Source organism: Anser cygnoides, chromosome 1 (genome assembly GCF_040182565.1).
Source record: "Anser cygnoides isolate HZ-2024a breed goose chromosome 1, Taihu_goose_T2T_genome, whole genome shotgun sequence".
Lineage (NCBI taxonomy): Eukaryota > Metazoa > Chordata > Aves > Anseriformes > Anatidae > Anser > Anser cygnoides.
The window spans coordinates 12,716,091-12,737,414 of NC_089873.1; the positions used below are offsets into that span (position 1 = coordinate 12,716,091).

Below are 21,324 nucleotides of genomic sequence, written 5' to 3' on the forward strand. Positions count from 1 at the left end.
AGTGTAAAGCTTGGTTGGAATATTTCCAAAGTAACGATTTTATCTACAATTTCGTGCTTCAAAACGGGAGAATGAAAAATACAGATCAGAATTTCTCTTTCTGAAGTGTCTGTTCATACACATGGAAAGTTTTCAACTCTTTTGATGGCAGTATCAGCACAGTATATGCCTTGCTGTTTGGAAGGTCTGATTTGAAAAATATCGTTACGGTAACTTCTGTTTTCATTCTCTGCTTTTAATTTTTATTTGGACAAACAGACTCCAGTGTAAGAATCATAGATACTATGTAGTAACTGGGGGTGAAGAAATATTACCTTACAGTCACCAGATGTTTAATGTCACTAAAGTTTGGGAAAAAGTTGAACACCTAATTTAGTGTAGTGGGTCTAGCTAGGAAGGAGTTGACTTTCCCCACATAAGCCCATGTTGTGCTGTGTTTTGCACTTGTAAAAATGCAGAGCATGGGTAATTATTAGACTGGTGAGAAAGACACTCCCATTTTAGGAAAATAACTAAACTCTAGGTTCTACCTTATTACATAAATAACCATGAAAAGCAAGAGAGCAAAAGCAAATGAAAAATTTTGCCTTTTAACTCACTACACTTCTTACGCTATGCATATGGAAAGCAACAAATCTTGGTTTAAATCTCCTCTGAACATGAAGACCTCACTGTGATGAGGACCACTTTTGCAATTAAATTAAACAAATGTTATCCATTATGAATCTCACCCACAAAAAAATAGCAGCAGCCTAATTCTCAATTTCTGAATAGATATGGAGTGACCACTTTATGATCTTCAGGCAAATTTACTTTTCATCCAGCTCCACTCAAAACAAATATTGTTAAGTTTAACTCCTGGCTTCTTCCTATTTTGGTGCCTGGTTATGGATTTTGTGTTCTAATAGAATCAAAGAATCACAGTCATCTAGGTTGTAAAATACCTTCAAGGTCATCAAGTCCAACCACCAACCTGACCTGAAGAGTCTAATTACTTAACTTTGTCCCTAAGTGCTATGTCCACACCTCTCTTGAATACCTCCAGGGATGGGGATTCCGCCACTTCCCTGGGCGGCCCATCCCAATGCCTAACCATCATTCCATCTTTCGGTGACGATGAACTCCCCGGTAAATTCTCAGTTTACAGTAGTTATTTTCCACATTATTAATTGTAATTAATGTTATCTGACCCATAATCTGTGTTTGGCTGAAACTCAAGGTTCTTAAGAGCTAATCCCAAAGAACGACACTAAATGAAAACCCTGGGAAATAGGGCGAATGGGAAAACTTGGAATTACAACTACTGTATCTGAAACGCTACTGATAATCTTTTGCAAAATGATATTTTACAAAGCTATCGTCTGAGATTGGGGGTGGCTCTTTAAATCAGGCTATTGGAAGATAGCATAGTCTATTGGTTCAGAGAAAGTCAAGAGTCCTGTCCCTTGCATTGTCAATGATTTAATGTGTGACTGTGAGAAATTTAATCTTTTAGTGTTTCAGTACCCCTGTCTCCAAAAGTAAGCATAATAATGGATATTTGCTTACTTTGTTTGAGATTTGAAAACATTAGTGTACTCTAAAGAAAAACTAAAAAAATCTGCTGTTCCTTGCATTTAATAAAAGGGGAAAAATCCATTTTTTCAGTTGAGTATGGCAGCCCTCTATATGAGCAAAACATGCCTTTAAAGGGAATATATAAAGAGAATTTCAATAGGAGCAATGCACCTGACTGCCATTTGTGCCTTTGAAAGTATCCCCATTTTTGTGTTCCAGCACTTACTATGATAATCATGGCCTCTGTAGGTAAAGCATCTATGCTTTTAGAAAACTAAGTAGCCAATACATACAATTTTGCCAGCTCTAAATGTCATGAGTTCATTTCTGATGAATTTCCGAGCAGGCAAATCTCCCTTCCGCTGACTTTAATGTGAGTTGGCCCAGGTCCAAGGGATTCGATACAAGCTGTAGCTATCAATCTCAAAGCAACTTTAATGATGGCACCAGTAATAACAGCTCCTCATTCAAAACCAGGTGCAGTTATTTTTTTCAGATTTAACCAGTTAATCTGTTGGCTTTAATACCATGAATCAAAAGCACAGTTTAGGCTACCATGTCTAAATACTTCTTAACATAATGTTATGGTATTTTGTAGATATTCTGAAGTAATCTGTAAACACATATCAGTAGCCATGTGGAAAAGGAAAGCTGAGCACAGTAGCCAGATTTAGCACTTCATACAGAAAATATTCTGCAAAGCTGTTGGAGAAATTAGTTATTCAACTACGCATTTGAAAAACAAGCATTGCTTTGAGCAAGCAATTTAAAGAACAAACATAAAATGCCTCAGCAGTAGGGCTGATGCTGTAGAGAACTATGATTTACCTGAAGTCAGCACATAAACTCCTTGAATATAAGGATCCTTGCAATTCAATAAATGCTGAGTTGTAACTAGAGGCAAATTCAGCCTTAATTGAATAGAAACATATCTGCATGTCATGGAAATCTCAGGAAAGCAAAAATGTTCAGCAGTATGGCTCAGAAGCTAAAATGCCATCCATCTCGTTTTTTATCATTTTCTCCATCTGCTTCCATCCCAGCCTGCTGCTAAGAATATAGAATTGTTTTCTGGTTTGCTCTTTACTGTAGCTAAAGCTCTTTTCATTATATATCTCAGATAAAAACTTTTATGACATCCTTCCTTAGTTTCTTTGTATCCAGAATATATCTTGCTATCCAGAATAAATCTTTTTTCTATTTTTACTGTGGATTTTTTGTTTGTTTTTGAAATAGTATGTTTTGCCCCTGCTTGACCTGTTACTACTGTAGCTTTATAACTAATAATTTGCACTGTCATAGAACATAAGACAGCTCTTTTTTGTAGTTGCCAAACAAACATAAGTATTAGCTGATCTCTGCCCTGAAGAATTTACAATCTAAGTAAGTTCTAATCTCTTGACAACTTCAGTGCAGAACAGAATAAAATCAGCTTTCAAGACATGTTAAGGGGATGCCTGACTAGCTCTTAAAGATCTGCATCAGAAGTAGCAGGATAGATTCAGCATTTATGCAGGTTTGTGCTGCCAATTCCATTGCTAAATTTCATCTGGGACTTATGTTATGCACACTGGTAGTATAGATGTGTCTGCAGTTCTTGGGGGCTACACACTATACTGTTCCGTGGAGGTTCTGCATGTACACCTTAGTCCCCAGTGTAAAAAAAAAAAAAAAAAGGAATGAAAGGAAGAAAGAGAGAAAGAGAACTGAGGGCTTGCATGGACCTGAGAGCAGAATTTAGATGAAAGAGTTTAAATTAGCCATTCTGTTTGGCTTAATTTTGTTTTAATACTATGGGTTTTTGTTTTTTCACATTCTGCTCTTTTCTTAATCATTAGAACAGCTGTGTTTAATGAGCTGCAACCGAAATAGGTCAATAAAATGTTACCTGCATGATTAGAGAGAACCTACTGGGTACGTAAGTGTGATTAAAAGTGCTATAGCCCAGATTTGAATGAGATGGCATGTACAATTATGGATTAAGAGAACATTTTTGTGAAACAGAAAAGCAAATTTCTCTCTCATATGCAACAAATTGCAATGAAAAAATGTTTAGGAAAAAAAAAGATCTAAACAGTACAAGCAGGCAGGCAGTAACACAAGTGTTTTCAGATGTGTGCACCCTGAACAGACTGTGCCTTGAAATACATCTTGGAACCAGAATCAAAGGCTGAAGCTGAAAAGGGCAAAAGAAGGAATAACTATTGAGGAAAAAATATATTTCACTCGTTACATTTTTTTGTGCATTTTACCTTTTGTACATTTGCAATGTCTTGTGTCAGTGCTACTGTGCAGTTCTCTAAGCATTTTTTGCAAACATTTGGCAAATCTTAATCCAAGTATCTAGACTACTTAAAACCTCATCATCAGACCAGATGCTGCCAATATGTTCTGCCCTCTCACAGTCACAGAATCACAGAATGGCTGAGGTTGGAAGGGATCTCTGGAGTTCATCTGGTCCAACCTCCATGATCACAGAGGGCCACCTGCAGCTGGTTGCCCAGGACGGTGTCCAGGTGGCTTTTGAAGATCTCCATGAAGGGAGACTCCACAACCTCTCTGGGCAACCTGTGCCAGTGCTAGGTCATTCTCACAGGAAACAAGTGTTTCCTGATATTCTGAAGGAACCTCTCACATGTCAGTTTGTGCCCATTGACTCTTGCCACTGAACACCGCTGAAAAGAGCCTGGCTTCATCCTCATTGAACCCTCTCTTCAGGTATTCATACACATTGATGAGATTCCCTCACCCCCACCCCAAGTCTTCTTTTCTCAAGGCTGACGACTCACAGACCTTTCCTCGTAGGAGAGATACTCCTTCATTATCTTAGTGGCCCTTCCCATTCATTTCATTTTGCAGTGGGCCCACATTTTCCATAGCCTTCCTTTTGTCACCTCTGTACTTACAGAAGCCCTTCTTGCTGTCTTTGACATCCATTGACAAGTTCAATTGCAGTTGGCCTTTGCCTTTTCCAATCTCATCCTTGCATACTTGGATAATGTTTCTGTATCCCTTCCAGGTTACCCATCCTTGTTTCCACCCTCTGTATGCTTTCTTTTGTTTTTGGAGTATGACCAGGATCCCCTTGTTAATCCACACTGGCCTCCTGTCATTTATGCCTGATTTCTTATACACCAGCGTGGATCATTCTTGAGATTGAAGGAGGTGGCCCTTGAACATTAAAAAGATTTCTTGGGCCCTTCTTTCCTCTACACCCTTGTCCCATAGGACTTTTTACAGTCATACATTTGAAGAGGCCAAAGTCTGCTCTCCTGACATCCAGGGTTGTGAGCTTGCTTTTTACCCACCTCCTTCCCCTCAGGATCCTGAGCTCCACCATTTCATGGTCACTGCAACCATGGATGACTTTGACCTTCACATCCACAGTATGCCTCTCCTTTTTTGATGAGTATGGAGTCTAGCAAGAGGCCATTACTTGGGTAAAGAAGTTGTCAATGCGCTCCAGGAACCTCATGGACTGCTTATGCCCTGCAGTGTTGTCCTTCTAGCATGGCAGAAGTCCTCCATGAGAACCAGCGCCTGTGAATGTGAGGCTGCTCCTATCTGTCTGTGGGGGACCTCTGAGATGTGGATCTGTAAAAAGTGTCTCTTAACAGTGACTCACTGGACACCGCAGAGAGAGGGAGGGAGAGGGAAGAAGGGAGAGAGGGAGAGGGAGGAGCAATAAAAGAAGAAAAGTAACTTGCCTGTAGAAAAACTGCAATTCTTAGAGACAAGTTGATCACATTTCTACATTCCATAATAATTTACATTACCAATTGTCCTTTTTTTTTCTGCTGATGATTGCAATCCCAATGCAGTTTTGCATTGAGCTTAACACATAAGTAATTATCCCTCCCTTTTCTGAAGATGAAAGGGACGCTAGGGAATCTAGTACACCTATATATTTTAGAAGTACAACATTGAATACAGGGACTTTTCATCCTTTTCTTATTTCTAGCTCATTTTTAACATTCCATCACTGAGTATATATAAAGTGTTGAGTGTTCAGCTGAAGGTTAACCTGGTAAAAGACACTCTTATTCCAGAATAATACCCACTGATAGCAAGAACTATAGAGAAGCAAAGTACAGCCTACCTTAACCAAAGATATCTTTCAAGTAGAAATAAATCCTGATATAAAAAAGGAATGGGTTTGCAATGAGAAAATAAAGATTTTTATTAAAATACTAAATTAGATAAGTTGCATGTTTCATATTGACAAAAAGAAAAAAAATAATTTTGACAAATCCATATATGTAACACTATAATTTGAAATTCAGAGCATTTCTAATGTGTGGGCTGGTATTTTTTGATATATCAGATGTAAGAAGCTTACATATTATTGAGCTATTCAGATTAAATTCTGGAAGATTTAACTGTATGAAAAATATACTTGAAGCTACTGGTCAAAGACAGCATTAAGTTCTCTAACAATGGTAAAAGGAAGTAATAGGAGAACCTGTAACAATTGTAATAATAAGAAGAAAGAGTGAAGACAGAAAGAAAGAAAGGCAAAACATAGTATTTTGTACCATTCTCTTAATTCTTTAGTAGATTTTTTTTTAGGGAACGTTCATGTTTGCAGCCTTTTTGTGTGCTAGTGATTGGGTGTTCATGTACTATAATTTGCTTCTGTACTGGAACATATGGTCACACTGTCTGTTTTTCTTATTTTGATCATTTTTGTCTTGCATCAAGCGCATATAAGTGGAGATAATAGGTATTTTCTTTGGCAAATATGAAAAATTATCTGTAGATGTCAGCTTAATGTATGCTTTGGAAAGGACAACCGAATGGACACTATCCTGATTCTAAATTTCTAAATTTTGTTGTTTTTGTAGTCTGCTTATTCACATTTATTTTAGTTCTATTGTTTATTAGATTAAATTATAGCTCCTTGAAAGAAGAACCTTCAGTGGAGATTCCCATTTTCTGGCCTCCAGATAACTCAGAGGGAATCATAAATGTCCATTAAGGTATTAAAAAAAAAAAAAAGGATCTGGGGAAAATATTAAGGGCATTTCTGTGCCACCCTTAATAGATCAAGGTCTTATTTGGGGGTAGAAGGGAGCAGGTTACACATTCTATTCTGTTTTCTTTTCATCCTTCCAAATGTTTGCCTCTACTTAATGTGATTTGCATTTGACATGAGTCTAAATCAAAGACTGCAAACCTACACTTTTAGATAGATTGAAAATTGAATTTTATATTCATATTTGGCATCTCAAGACCATTCATATTGTAGTAATTGAATGAATTTCCCTTCTTTAATGCAATATCTTATTCTTACAAGACCATTTGCTGATGTCCTTGATTTTGTTCTTTATTAAATTTTTCCCTTTATTGTCACAGTCTTTAATTGCCCTTAACAGCAGAAGTGTTTATCAATTTATCAAAGAATACAATGGTAGGTGGGCAAGCCTACTTACAAGGCAGTAGCAGCAGTTTCTCGTAAGGACTTATCTCCTTCTGACCGTTACATTAGCTAAAATAAGACAGAAAAACATCTTCATCAAATTGCCTTTTTCTAAGATAATATAGAGGACAATGGACAATAATTATAGGTTAAATCCTGCTTTTTCCCCTTTGGTAGTGAAGCTGGTGCAGATTTTTGTGAGAAGCAAACTATGAGGTAGGGCAGAGGCTGGCCTGTTGTCTGTGCAGAGCTGAATCCCACAAGGACAGGGCAGCATGCAGGAGTAGGAGACTTCACAGGGCAAGAAAGCTATTGTAAGTGGGAGATGCTGCTTCCTGTGTTCATGTACAGAGTCATTTCTACTGTGGGGATTTCCATGTGGTGTGAAATGCTTTGACTTAGTAGCATAGCCTTGACTTGCAGAAAACCTAACAGTATATTTACCGAAGTCACTAACGTACTCTCTGCATCACAGCTTGAGCCCTTTATTGAGTGCTTCTCCTCATGAGGAACCAGTGTGATTACACAGAACAGCGTAGTCATCAATATAGCCATAGCAAAATTTCCAGTCTTTTAAACATTTGTTTGATGTTTCCTTTTGGGACAAAAATGAATAATTCTCTCACTATGGACAGTTAAAAGAAAGATGTCAAAAGGAGATGGCATAATTTTCATAGTAATAATAGTTAAAGAGAACAAAACAGAAACATGAACATGGATGAATATAAGTTCCCATCTTTTCAAGGATAGTTGGAACTGTAAAATGGTGTTAACTGTTGCCTGGTTGTAGTGAATTACCTTTGCTACTGCAAAGAAGGTACTGTTGCCTGACATTTTTAGGACAAAACCTGCCTCCAGAATCCAGATTTTGTTGAGTGAACAGGCAGGATTGAGGATTGTTTTTCAAGATTACTGGGGCTTGATACTAATATAGTACTTTAATTATTATTCTTTACTTTCATTAGCTATTTGAATGTATTTTTTCCACTCACTGTCCTAACTAACTGTGGATGAGGTTGCAGGTGATTGACTGCTGCAGTCTTATTTCACTTTATGAAATTATTTCAGAACCTTGGAAACATGTGAGTGGCAGAAGTCCGACCTGTAAAACAAACAGTGGGCAAGGTTTAGCTCAGAGATACTATATTGCACAAATTCCTTTTAACAGCCCTGTTCTGAAGGGAGGTGAGAATGACTTTGATGGTTGTAGGACTGAACTTGTTCAAGAGGTCCCCATATTTTGGAGGTTAAGCTGATATTGTTGTATTTGTTGTAAGAGCACAGGATGCTAGCAATCTGAGCAAATAATAATTACGCATTGTGAACTTCAGCCCCTTTAGGACAATCTGCAACTGACAGCCCTGATACAGACCATACTTTCATGTTTAAAGTTGTGGTCCTAAACCAACTGAGTGACAATAATTGCCTTTATTAACAGAAGACAGGGAAATGCAAATGTTCTTGGAAGAACCATAGACTGGCACTTACATAAAACTGAGTTTTAATCTTATAAACTCCTTGTCGTACCAAGCACTCACTAGTGAGTTACATGTTCATATCACGGGTTACAAGTGTTTTAAAGGAATACCAAAATCGTAATCTTAAAACCATATTATACAACCCCAGTTCTCTTTCAGTCTTGGCATAGATATCCAGGCTCAGCTTCTGCAAACATAGAATTTATAAACACAAAGATTTTCCATTTTTTAGGTCACTCGTAACAACTTGCGTGAGCGCTTGTTCCCATTTTAACTCACAGGAAGCACCACTGTCTTCTATCACTAGTAGGAAATGAAATCTATTTGTAACTGGCACCCAAAAATTAAAAATATAAAAATAAAAAAGAAGGGAAGGGAAATAGAAATGGTGGACAGCATGAGAAACAGAACTGACAAAAAGAACCAATTGGCAGAAAAAGGAGGAGGGAAGTAAGATACAGAGGGTAATGAGCAGTTCAAGGCCAGTTCAAGCAAGGTCTGCCCAGCCATTGTGCCTGCCATTTGTAGCAATGTATCTTTCTCCCCTCACTGTCACACTGATGCTTTCTGTCTCCCATTTCCGCCTGTCTTTTCTACCCTCCTTGTCCCTATGCCCTTTTTCATCATCTACTCTTGAAATGGTAGGAGGAAAAAAAAAAGACAGTTTCAAAGCAAAATCATCTTTACTCCTTCCACTTAAATTCCTTTACTGTTAAACAGCATGGATTTTCCTGCAGCACCAGCTGCATTGTGTAATTAGGACTGCAACTGCAAAGTGGAAAACTAATACATTTTTATCATTTTACTGTGCACTAAAAGGCTGGCAGAGGCCGCCTCTGCCACAGGTGCTGCAATTGCTCAGTGCCAACTGTTTTACAAACATGGCAGTTTCACAACCGACTTTGTCAGTGGAGCAGAGAAAAATATGCACCTAAAATGCATGTAGCATGCAATTCACTGCATTTGTAGGACTTTTTACAAAAGATTGGAGGCTTATTTTTTCCCATGATAGAGCAATAATTTTTTTCTCTGAGAACAGACCAGTGAACCAGATGTGAACCAAGTCTGTGAAATGCAAACGTCTAATTACATCTCAAAGAATAAAATAGACTAGTTTAAATCCACAAATCCTGACTGTAGCTGAGCACAAAAGGCAAACCTAGGAACTGAGCGTACATATTCTATAGGCATATAACATTTTTCTCGAAATAATTAAAATTCACTGAGGAAAAACGTAACTAATTATTTATTAATGGAAAGAGTGAGCATATGATAAATTAAAAACTGAAATTAGCCCATGCTGCTACATATGAAAGTTATGGATCAGGACCCCGACATTACCTTTTACTGAAGTGCATAGCAAGCATTATAGTTTCAATGTCAGAGGATCCTATCCACAGAGACATGAGATCAAGTCTCTTCCAGCTCTTTAAGATAATAACTGTAGTCTCTACACCTGTCCAGCAAAGTCCCAAAAATCTCATCCTCTGAGTTCTGTTTGCAGATGGTCAGTAGAATTTATTAAGTTTTATGAAGACTGCAAATGAATTATAGAAATATTTTATTATTCACTAAAGGTTGTTCTGTTCTGTGCTTATTTGCTCTTCTGTTGTTATATTATAGCCATGCTTAGTTACAGACAATGACAACAAAATAATTTTTAAAAAACATTTTGCATAGTTTCTCTATTTCTCTGTCATTTATACCTGTGTGTCATTTCTACAGTTTATTTCTCTGATGTCCTCAGGTTCCTTTCTATCAATATAGGGACAGCTTTGGTTGAACTGCAGCTGTTATATTTTCCATTAGGCCCTGATACATGTATTTTTAGAGCTGACTGGGGCTCTAGTCAGTAAGATCATGCAGCTGCCCTTCTTAGTGAGCCTTCCAAACAAGGTGTGCTGGTGTTGAGGTGACCCAGCATAAGCACTCACACTGAATTGTTCTCAGGTGCCCAAAGGAGAAATCCTCCAAAAAAAAATCAGCCAAGTACCACTAGGTCAGTCTGTAAAAAGGCAAGATTTTGTATGGCTGCATCTGATTACTTCTAAGCTGGCTCACAAAGGAATTAGAAAGTATAAAACAGGCAAAGCTGGGCTGAAATGTGACACTGAGACCTGTTCAATCTTCATATTTGGTGGTCCTGTTGGGTCCTCTAGGGTCTGTTCTGTACCAATTTTGTGGTAGACTGTACATCATTTGGGATAAGGTGTAGGTGATGCAGTGCTGAAGGTCTCTTTTTTGAGAACTTGGAGGCACCTTGATATTTAAGGAGCTGAACAGACCAGAGAACAGTAAAGAGTAGAAATTAGAAGACTAAAGAAGTGAAATTGAAGATTTGTTAATTATGCCACTGAGCTGGGACAGATTCAATTTGGAGACGTGTTTTCAACCATTAAGTACAAAATCAATTAAAAATAAATAATAATGTAATTAATTAAAATAACTAATTAAAATAATACCTACATAGAAATCAAAACTACCAGATGGGACAGAGCAAGGGCATACACTGAGAAAAAGGTTATTCTCCGTTGGAATAAATCAATTAGATCAGCTGTTGATCCCAAAATTATGTATGGCACACTGGTGAAAGTAAGATATATCATTTCCCTTGCTTGTGCAAATAGGCTACTGCTCCACATGAATGACAAAGTCAGCAGGCAGGCATTTCTTCAATTAACTCTTGTAGAGATGTTTCTCCTGAGATAGGCGCAGCAGTCTTTTGGTTGAGTTTATAAATTTATTGCCCTCAGACATCCTCGGAATAGGAAAGATTTGGGTTTCAATGCAGTGGAGGTGCTGCTGCACAGCAGAATTCATGGGGGTTTTGTTGCCAGTGTGGGGTAGAAGGAAGGATGCTCAAGAACCAGGCAGAGAGAGGAACAAATTATTTACTAAAAAATCTGCAAGGTTTAGGGAGAATCAGAAACAGAACACAGCTTGTTTTTGAAAGAGTCTTGGGTTTTCTCGAGAAAAATAAGATGCTTTTTTCTTTGGGAAAAGAATCTGAAGAGTTTTGGAGATGCTTAATGATAAACCAGACACGCTAAGGAACCACAGTCCTCTCTGTGTTTTAATCCATCTCCAGCCAATGGTTGGATTACTACTCTACCCTTATGCAGGTTTTACATGAGAAGTGGAGGGGGAAAGGGTGTGGAGAATGTAAGTGTTGCCACTTCATGACACTGCAGAACATAAAAGTAAAAAATAATGAATTAAACTGCGAACATGGAAGTACTACTTTGCCTGCCTTTTTTTTCTTTCTTGCAACATGTTAGCTACATGCCAGCAATACTGAACATTAAAGCATGAAGAAAACTTGAGTAGATTTTAACTGTCTTATGATTATCCCACACACTTAAAATTCTTGAAGGAAAAGTGACTTAAAGATCTGATTATTTTGTCATTGTCACAAATTAGTATATTAATTGGACACTACATTTGCAAAGTGACCCTATGAAAGCAAACAAAATGTGTCTCTGGTAGATTAACAAAAGAGCACATGCTGGTTTTTCAAGCAAAGTTTCTTTCTGATGCTGTCACAGAAGCATTCTGAGAGAGAGTTTTGGCAGATGGCATTACAATTCAAAGAAAAATAAGCTTCCAAATTCATACATACTTCCTTGTCATTCAAATGCCAAAGGATTTTTTAACATAATGTTTAAAGTACAGAGTGACTCAATATGAGTGTCCTCATAAATATAAGTAATGCATAGTGATGAATAAGTTATGACAAGAACATACGCAACTAAAGCAGATTTTTATCTATTGTGCAACAAAGCAAAAAGTAATAAAAGGTGGGACTTTTAAAGTTCTCATGCTAGACAAGGCAATGAAACCAATGAGGAGACAAAACCAGATTCTAATCTTATTTCACTAGTGTAAGTCACAAATTGCTGCATCAGCTTCTCCAGTGTTAACCTGAATTTTCCATGATATCTCTCATCAATTGTATTGATTTATCTATTTCATCAAATACTATTTAAACAACTAACAAATCTGTATTACATCCATCAGCTACTGTTCAAAACTCTGAAAACATATTATTAAAATCATGGTAGTCATGGAAACAGATCATGTAGGAAGTACCTTGCAGAGGACTATTGATGCTATTTGATTCTATACAACTTCATTGGCCACTTGGAAATAAAATATAAAAATGTAAGATGTCTTGTACTCAGTCAGAGTGCTGATTTATTTAATTTCCATCCAAGGCCGGTATAAGATACTTCCAAGGCTGTTGTGGCTCATCACAAATGATATACCTAAGTAATTTTACAGTCTGAGCAGAAGAACTTGCTATCTGTGGATCACTGATAGATAATCAGTTTATTGTAAACGTACAGAGTAGTACTCAGTTGTATTTTTTTTTCATTATCACTATAGATGTCACATTTTCCCATCTCTTTTTATAGTATGTCTATCCATTTGGTTCTCTTTCGTGTCATATAAAATCAGGTAATAACCATTTGGCATAACAAGCCAAGAAAAAAAATGAAAGAAAAATAGGAAGGAAGGAGCATTAAGTTGTGTGCTTTATTTTGAAACATTCACTTGAGAATTTCAAGACCCAGTGAGACAAATGAAGTCATGAATCAAATGTTTTCTAAATTGATTGAATTTTAATTAGTGTCACTGTTTTAAATATCAGTCAGGAACAAGGTAAAATTACCTGTTTCACCAAGAAAGAAGGTCAGTAGAAGTGAGAAGGAGTCCCTCATGTGAGGGACCCCTATGTGAGGGAGCAGCTTGGGCATATGGAGCACTCTTACGGTAGGGCAGGGTGGTTTTACCCTGCTGGGCAACTGAACTCCACCACAACCACTCTCTCACTTCCCCACCTCAAAGAAAAAAGGGGAAAAAATAAAATGAAAAGGGCTCAAAGGTTGAGATAAGGACAGGGAGATCACCCACCGATTATTGTCATGGGCAAAACAGACTCAGCATAGGGAGATTAATATAATTTATTGCCTATCACTAGCAGACCAGAACAGCGAGAAACTAAAAGCAAACTAAATACACATTCCCCCATCCACCCTCTTCTACGTCCTCCCCTGAGAGACACAGAGGAATGGGGAATGAGGGCTGCGGTTAGTCCCTAATGTTTCGTCTCTGCTGCTCCTTCTCGGTCACTCTCTGCCCCTGCTCCACATGGGGTCCCTCCCACAGGATGCCATCCTTCCCAAACTGACCCTGTGCGGGCTGCCCACAGGCTGCAACTCTTCAACAACTGCTCCCACATGGCTCCGTACCACAGGGTCCATCCCCCAGGAGCAAACTGCTCCAGCACGGGTCCCCCACGGGCGGCAGCTCCCCCCAGACCCCCTGCTCCTGCGTGGGCTCCTCTCCACGGGCTGCAGCTCCGGCCCGGGGCCTGCTCCTGCGGGGGCTCTCCATGGGCCGCAGCCTCCTCCAGGCCACATCCACCTGCTCCACCGGGGGCTCCTCCACGGGCTGCAGCGTGGAGATCTGCTCCGTGTGGGACCCATGGGTGCAGGGGGACAGCCTGCTCCACCAGGGGCCTCTCCACAGGCCGCGGGGGAACTTCTACACCGTGCCTGGAGCACCTCCTGCCCTCCTGCTGCACTGACCTTGGGGGCTGCAGGGCTGCTTCTCACTCCTCGCTCCTCTAGCTGCTGTTATGCAGCAGGTTTTTTTTCCCTTTCTTAAATCTGCTCTCCCAGAGGTGCAAATAACATTGCTCACTGGCTCGGCATTGGCCTTTTGGAGTTACCCCATCTGATGTGGGGCAGCTTCTGGACTTTTCTCATAGAGGCCAACCCTGCAGCCCCCCTGCTACTAAAACCTTGCCACATAAACCCAATGCAGAGGGACAGCTATCTGGTGAAGAGTCTGTGGGTCAGGCTCAGAGGAGAGGCTGGTATTGGTGACATCATGGTGGGCTGTTGTTACAGTCCCCCTGCAGTTAATGGGTCACATTATAACCACCTGCTGATACAAGCAGGGCACTACAGGGATTTATACTGGAGGCTGTCATGTTTTATATCTTTATGTGCAATCTGAAGGAGGCAGCAAAGTCAGATTTGCAGGTGACTCCAAATTAGGGGGACCAGTTAATATGCTCAAGAGCAGAGCTGTCATTCAGCTAGGCTGGAAGAATGCCCCCGGAAACCTTGCAAAATTCAACAAGGACAAACACAACCTGGGAAGGAAGAAAGCCTTGTAACAATAAAGATTGTGAACTGACTCCTTAGACTGCATCCATAACACTGCATTCCATGTTGGCGATGCTTGTTAAAAGATAAAGCAGATTGATAAATGGGAGCAAGTTCAGCAGAGGGCCACCAAGATAATCAGGGGCAGGCGGGTTTGACCTGTGAGGAGGGTCTGAGGGTAATCTTGTTTCCCTTTTTGGTGAAGTTCAGCCCTGAAAATATCATTAAAATGTGTCATTTGGGTTTGTTTAAAAATGATAGGCTTCTTTCTGCGTTGTACTGAAGCTTATGAGTTGTACAGCTAGATTCAGTTTGTTGAAGCTTGTCTATGAACTGAATATTCTAGTAACAGAATATCTCTCTGCCTTCTGTGAGGTCTAACCTGCACTGTTAGTAGCTTTATACTTTTACAGGGCTTTTTAGGTCAGTAGCCAAACTGAAGGTTTTAGGTTATGTAACAACAGTAAATTCAATAACACCCTAAGTTTGTGGAGTAAGTTGTGAATCATTTAACAGAAAAGGAAAAAATATATATATAAATAAAAGAGGAGGCTGAAAAGCAAATAGAAGAAAAGCCTAAGTGCGTAAGATCAGGTAGTTGTTAGGAAGACACTGTTCTGTAATAAGACTGAATTGATACAGTCAGTAATGAAGTACAAGTGCTGAAAGATTTGAACATCCAAGAGATCAAAAAGAATGTTTCTTTTCAGCCTGTTTTCCTCAAAGTCTAAAGAATATAGCATAAAGAAGCGGTGTTAATCAAATCAGTTTCAAAGGTAGAATCTCCCACTTTGGAGTTGTGTATGGAGTAGAGCCAATACTCTGAACTTCACAAATACAAATTGATAACATGGTGTGAAGTTGATTGCACTTGGGGCTCCTTTTCTCTTGGTGGAATGAGTGTGCCTGTGACAGTCTCTTTTATGTGCATGTCTGAACTTTGAACCAGCTGGCGATGCCATTGCAACTCGTCAGCACACATGTGAGTAGCCACTGAGGGATGTGCTGAGCTTCTGTGACAGGTTTGCGTTCTGCACCAAGATTCATGCTGAAGTGACTTTACTCCTAGTAGTGCCTGAATTAGCTAGTTTAGAGCTAGGAGCTGTGAGGCTAAGGGTGGCAATGAGTCCATTTAGATCTACCTCCTTTGTTATATTAAAAACGAGATAATGTAACATAACATTGAGAAAATGCTTCCCAACTGTTCTTGGAAGCTAAGGAATATACTGTTTAATTATGCTGTGGAAGACTGCATCCAATTTCTTGGTCAAGGACTTGTAGATAAAACATGAGATTTTTCCATGTTCCTAGTGGTCTTATATTCCCTAGCAAAGCACAAGTCACTTCATTGGGAACTTTGAGACCAACAAGGAATTGTTTTAAGCTCTCTCCCTAAAAGGCCTATGATACAAACCAAATATTCAGCACAAATAATGCAGGAGTAAAGACAAAGGAAAAATAAATAAATAAATAACAGATTTGATGGAAGTTTTAATAATAAATACCTTTCGGTAAGTGTTTCTGCTTTCCTTAAATTATTACTTCTAAATACATTGAAAACAGCATTTTGTAGTTTGTTTGGAATCTTTTAGTAGAAACTCTGAGCTTTCTCTTGAAAAGATCCATGGAGAGTACTTGTGGTGGGTTGACCTTAGCTGGGCATCAGGTGCTTCCAAGTCCTCTCTCTCTCCCCCTCCTCAGCAGGACAGGTGGAGAAAATACAGTGGAATAACTCATGGGTTGAGGTAAGGACAGGGAAATTGCTCACCAGTTACTGTCATGAGCAAAACAGACTCAGCTTGGGGAAGATTCATGTAATTTACTACCAATCAATACCAAAGTAGGGCAATGAGAACTCAAAGAACAAACTAAAACACCTTCCCCTAAACACCTCTTCTTCTTGGGCTCAACTTTAATCTACTTTCTCCCCTCTCAAGCAGCTCAGGGGCATGCACCTGCCAGATCACCATCTCTACTGTGGGCTCCTCTCTCATGGAAGGAATGGGCCACAGTTCCTGCCATGAGCCTGCTCCTGCATGGGGTCTCCACAGCATGCAGCCTTCCTCAGGCCACATCCACTTGCTCTTGTAGGATCTTCCATGGGCCATGGCATAAGTATCTGCTCCACCATGGGCCTCTCCACCAGCTGCAGGGTACCTTCTGCTCCAGTGCCTGCAGCACCTCCTGCCCTCCTTCTTCACTGACTTTGGTGTCGCCTAGTTTCTCTCTACATTTTCTCACTCCTCTCCCCCAGCACAGCAGCTTTTTCTTTCTCAGTCTGCTCTCACAGAGGCCCAACCAACATCACTTTTTGCCTCAGGCCAGCAGCAGGTCCTTTTTGGAGCTAGCTGGAACTGGCTCTTACGTAGCTTGGGGATGCTTCTGGGCTCTGCTCACAGAGGCCATCCATGCAGCACACCCACTGCCAAAACCTTGCCATGTAAACCCAACACAGTACTCTGTCCAGCTGCAGCTATTGCCCGATAATTTTTTGAGAATGGAGTTTGTTATTCACACTTTATTAAGGAAGCCATCTCAGTCAGGGACTGCTTACAATAATCATAATAATAACCTAGCTAAATTCTCAACATATAAGGCATTTTTCCCTTAATTATTTTTCAGTTGTTTTTTTTTAATAAATAGCTAACAAACACTTTATGACGTCTTTTTTGATTGTTACAACACAGTAATTCAGTTGTTATTTTTTCACTGTATTAATGCAAATCTTAATCATTGTGCAAGTCTGCATGTCAGAGGGATCAGTTACAGCTAATGTTAAAAATATCCCCACTGTTGGCAATATTTCACGTGGTAACAATGCTGGGAGGAAATATTGTTGAATTGAGAGTAATATTTAGTAGTCTGTATTCTGCATAATTAAGGCTGTAGCATGTCACAATAAGCTGCACAGAAGGGAGAAGATGCGTTTATCAGATATGAATGTTACTTAGACATTTGTTTCCATTGTGCAAGAAGAATTTATGCATAACATCATTTTACTCATGAGAACAAATTGCACATGAATGGTTTGTGATTACAGACTGAACATAAACAGTGATGACATTGTGAAATTTGCTGGTATGAGAATGGCAGTTGGCGAACACAAGTTTAATTGCAGTTGAGCTTACATGGCAGGGCTTGGAGTTGGTACATTTCCCTTAGTTTTCCAGGTCTTTCATGATAGAAAGAGTGAATTTGTTTTTGCTATTCAGTTGAAGTTATTCATCCTGTCTGTTATTCTTACTGAGATACTGACCTGTTCTGACTTTTTTATCTAATTTATTTTCGTTCATAGCTTTTGTTTTGTGTACTAGCATAGAGAAGTCCATCTTAGCAATTGCATTATCCAGTGACACTTGAAACATGGCTAAGTGGAGGAACCTGTTGAAGTGCTATGAAAGATTTTACTATAGCATCTAGCATATAAGTGGTTTTTGTTGGTGGTTGGCTGGTTTTTGGAGTTCCCATATGTTATGCAACTAGGTGGCCTACCAGAATTCCAATGGGTTTGTGAATAGTAGGTTAAGTACCAACTTTCAGTGAGCAATTTATCTTCCGTTTTCTTATGGCAAACTCAACGGAAGTGTTCAGGGACAACAGCGCAACTACTGTGACTATTTCACGTATCAGCTGGGCAGTGTAGACAGGTGCTAATCCAGCCCTCTGCTCATGAGGCAGCAGCACAGCATGTCCTGAGCAGATTCTGTTCCCTGGTAATCTGTGTGCTGTGCCTTAGGGTATTGCAGATAAAATCTTTTTGTGTAATCCAAGCAGTGAGGACCGCTGGTTTAGACTTGCAGATACATATTTGCAAAGACTTTCTCTCTTCAGGAAACTGGAACACTGTGCAACTGCAGTGGGCTGCAGAGCTGCACTGTTTTGTAATTTCTAACCCAACACATATGATGCTCTCTGCAGGAGGTAACTGACATGAAAAGGCAAAAACAAAAAAGAGAAAAAAAGAATTTGAAATAGGTAGAAAGAACAAAGAAGAAAGAAGCAAAAGGAAGGAAAAAAATGGGCTGTAGAGTGGAAAGATAATGTATTTTTCTGAAAAGTCTCAAATTTAGGTTAGAAAAGGATTCCTGACCTGTGCATGGGTGTTAACAAGGCAAATGACCCAACCTCATGCTGACTGTGACAGCTTCCACATCCTTATTGACAGCAGTTTCAATAACAGTGGGTGTTATATTTTCTTTTTTTTTTCTTTCATACTATACTCTTTTTTACTGTACAAATATTTTGATTGTAGCCAATTCAAGAAATATGCTCTCTTCTTTCTTTCCAGTGTATCAGTAGGGTAGTGACACAATGCTGGTTGTTGTTCTGAAATCTTGAGAGGCTTTTATGACTCTCTAATGTGGTTAGTAATACATAAACTTCAGAAAAATTAATCCTGGTTAATATGGTGTTTTTTTTTTCATCTTGGCACATCGAGATCCAAAATGTATTCCTTCCTCTATCCCCAGAGAAGATTAAGTGGCACCATCAAAAATCATTCTGAAGTACAACAGCTTTCAGAATGCAGAATAAGAGCATCTGGACAATTAGCATAAGCAGGCTGTGATGAGAAGGCACTGCCATTGATTATTAAAATGACCTGCTTGAGTTTACATTAATTTTTCCTTTCTTTTTTTCCTTCTTACTTTCCTTCCTTCTTTCATTCTTGCAAGGACCTTTGTTACCACTGGGCATTTAACTTTTAGAAATGCAGCTCACTCTGCATTTAAAAGCCTGCCCAGATACATACTGAGCAAAGTATCTGAGTGTCAGCTGTGCCTTTTTGATCTTTTTTTGGATGACTGTTGCAGTGCTAGCTAGATTCTTCTTCTCTGGTAAAGGATAAACTATGCAATGTGAAATCTGGAGCATACATACATGCCTTTCCATCCACTTGTAGTATCAGCATTGCCAAATGCAGCACAACCTATTACTGATTTTTAAATGGTGATTTTACAAATGTTCCTGAACAGGGCCTCCACCAGATGATATGAGGAGATATTTGTGAATGCAATATCAGATACTGAAGAGAAAAAAAAAAAAGTTTTGCTCTGCAGAGAAATTCTTCTGGGATCAATAGAATTGAAAGACACGAATGACACAAGTGTTAAGCTCATGAAAATGAAGACTTCATACATAACATAGTAACCATGAAACTGTTGGCTGCAGAAATTATACATGAACACTCTGTGCTAGTGCTATCAAATGAATATCAGAGAAAGCTATAATTTACATCTCCCTTCCCAATTCAAATCATGATAGCCAACAGTAATCTCCTTCAAAAGTGTTTTATAACAATTCTCTTTTATAAATGTTTACTGTTAACTCTCATCCCTAATGATCATCATTGGGCACAGTGAACTGAAAAAGAGAAACTGCAGTGCCCTCACCCCCAATTTGGCAAACACTTAGCTTCCTATTTGATGAAGCATTAAAGTATTCCTGTCCTGTAATCTTTCATTTCAATAGTGAAAAATGGAATAGATGCCACTATTTAATCTCATGAAAAATAATCACACTGCTTCTGAAAGCAAATGTAGCAGAAGATTCTTTCAGCAGAAGCCCTGTAGTAAACGACACTCCACTAACCTTATCTGCAATACTTTAGGAGAAGGCTTGGGGTTTGTGTTCTAGCTATTTTATTTTACTGGTCTACACAGAATTTTAATTAAACATAGTTTACAGGCTACATCTCAAAAGGAAAAAAATAAAATCCGAGCATAGCCTTACATGGAGTTTATCATGGTACACCAAGGTATTTTTTATTTCCTTTTTTCTGAACCCATGACTGTTTTATGATGTTAGATAATCAGTGGTTCCACCCATGCATTTAAAAGTGGGTTCTCCACAGTTTCTCCAATTCATTAAATTTTTACAGACTTTTACACTAGAAAATGGGATTTGCCATTTGCATTCTCAATAGTTCTTTCAGTCCATACTGACTGTTATGATGTTATGTATCATTACTTTTGGGAAAAATAGACCAACAGGTTAATAGTAATTCCTCAAATTATTTCATATTTTCATGAATATTTAAAATAAAATATATCCTCTGCATCTGTGTACTTTATATATTTACAGAAAGGTAATACCTACAAAGATGTTTTTGCAAAACATCTTTATATTTTTAGTTTCATTGTTGAAAAAAGCTCCATCGACTAACTCACTTTGGGAAAGGGATGTATGCATACATTTGTATAAGTGTGTCAGTGTACATGCTTGTGTATTTTTGAGTATGTATGGAATTTATTGGTGTCTGTTGCACTTTTCTCTAAGGGAAAGTAATTTTAGATTGCCAGACATGAAAACAACATGAAGTTAATTAGATGAAGAAAGCCTTGCAATATTACATTAAAATAAAATGTGCATATAGTATTTAAAATAATACTTTGTATTTATTCCATGTCATAGGATTTGGTAAAAGCATCATCATATTTTTCATATTAAATCATGAAGAGGAATGCACTAGGAATGAAACTTACTACAGGGGCAGTACAGATTTGAGCATCAGCATCTTTCTTTTTGAATATTTATGAATTACATCTTATGGATTAGTCCCAGGATGTACAGGACTCTATGAGAACCAGTGTAGAGGCAGTTTCCTACAGATTTTACTGAAGTTCTGGGCAGGTCTGGAAACAGGACCACCAAGGCTTTCTAATGCTCAGTGACTTGACCATGAGCCAGCAATGTG

The 21,324-nt window shown here is 38.8% G+C and overlaps 1 protein-coding gene across 16 annotated transcripts in view; it reads left to right on the forward strand.

Annotated features, from left to right (window-relative positions):
- The window catches only part of MAGI2 (membrane associated guanylate kinase, WW and PDZ domain containing 2), a 771,534-nt gene that overhangs the window by 580,226 nt on the left and 169,984 nt on the right, over nt 1-21,324 (forward strand). The window lies entirely within an intron of this gene.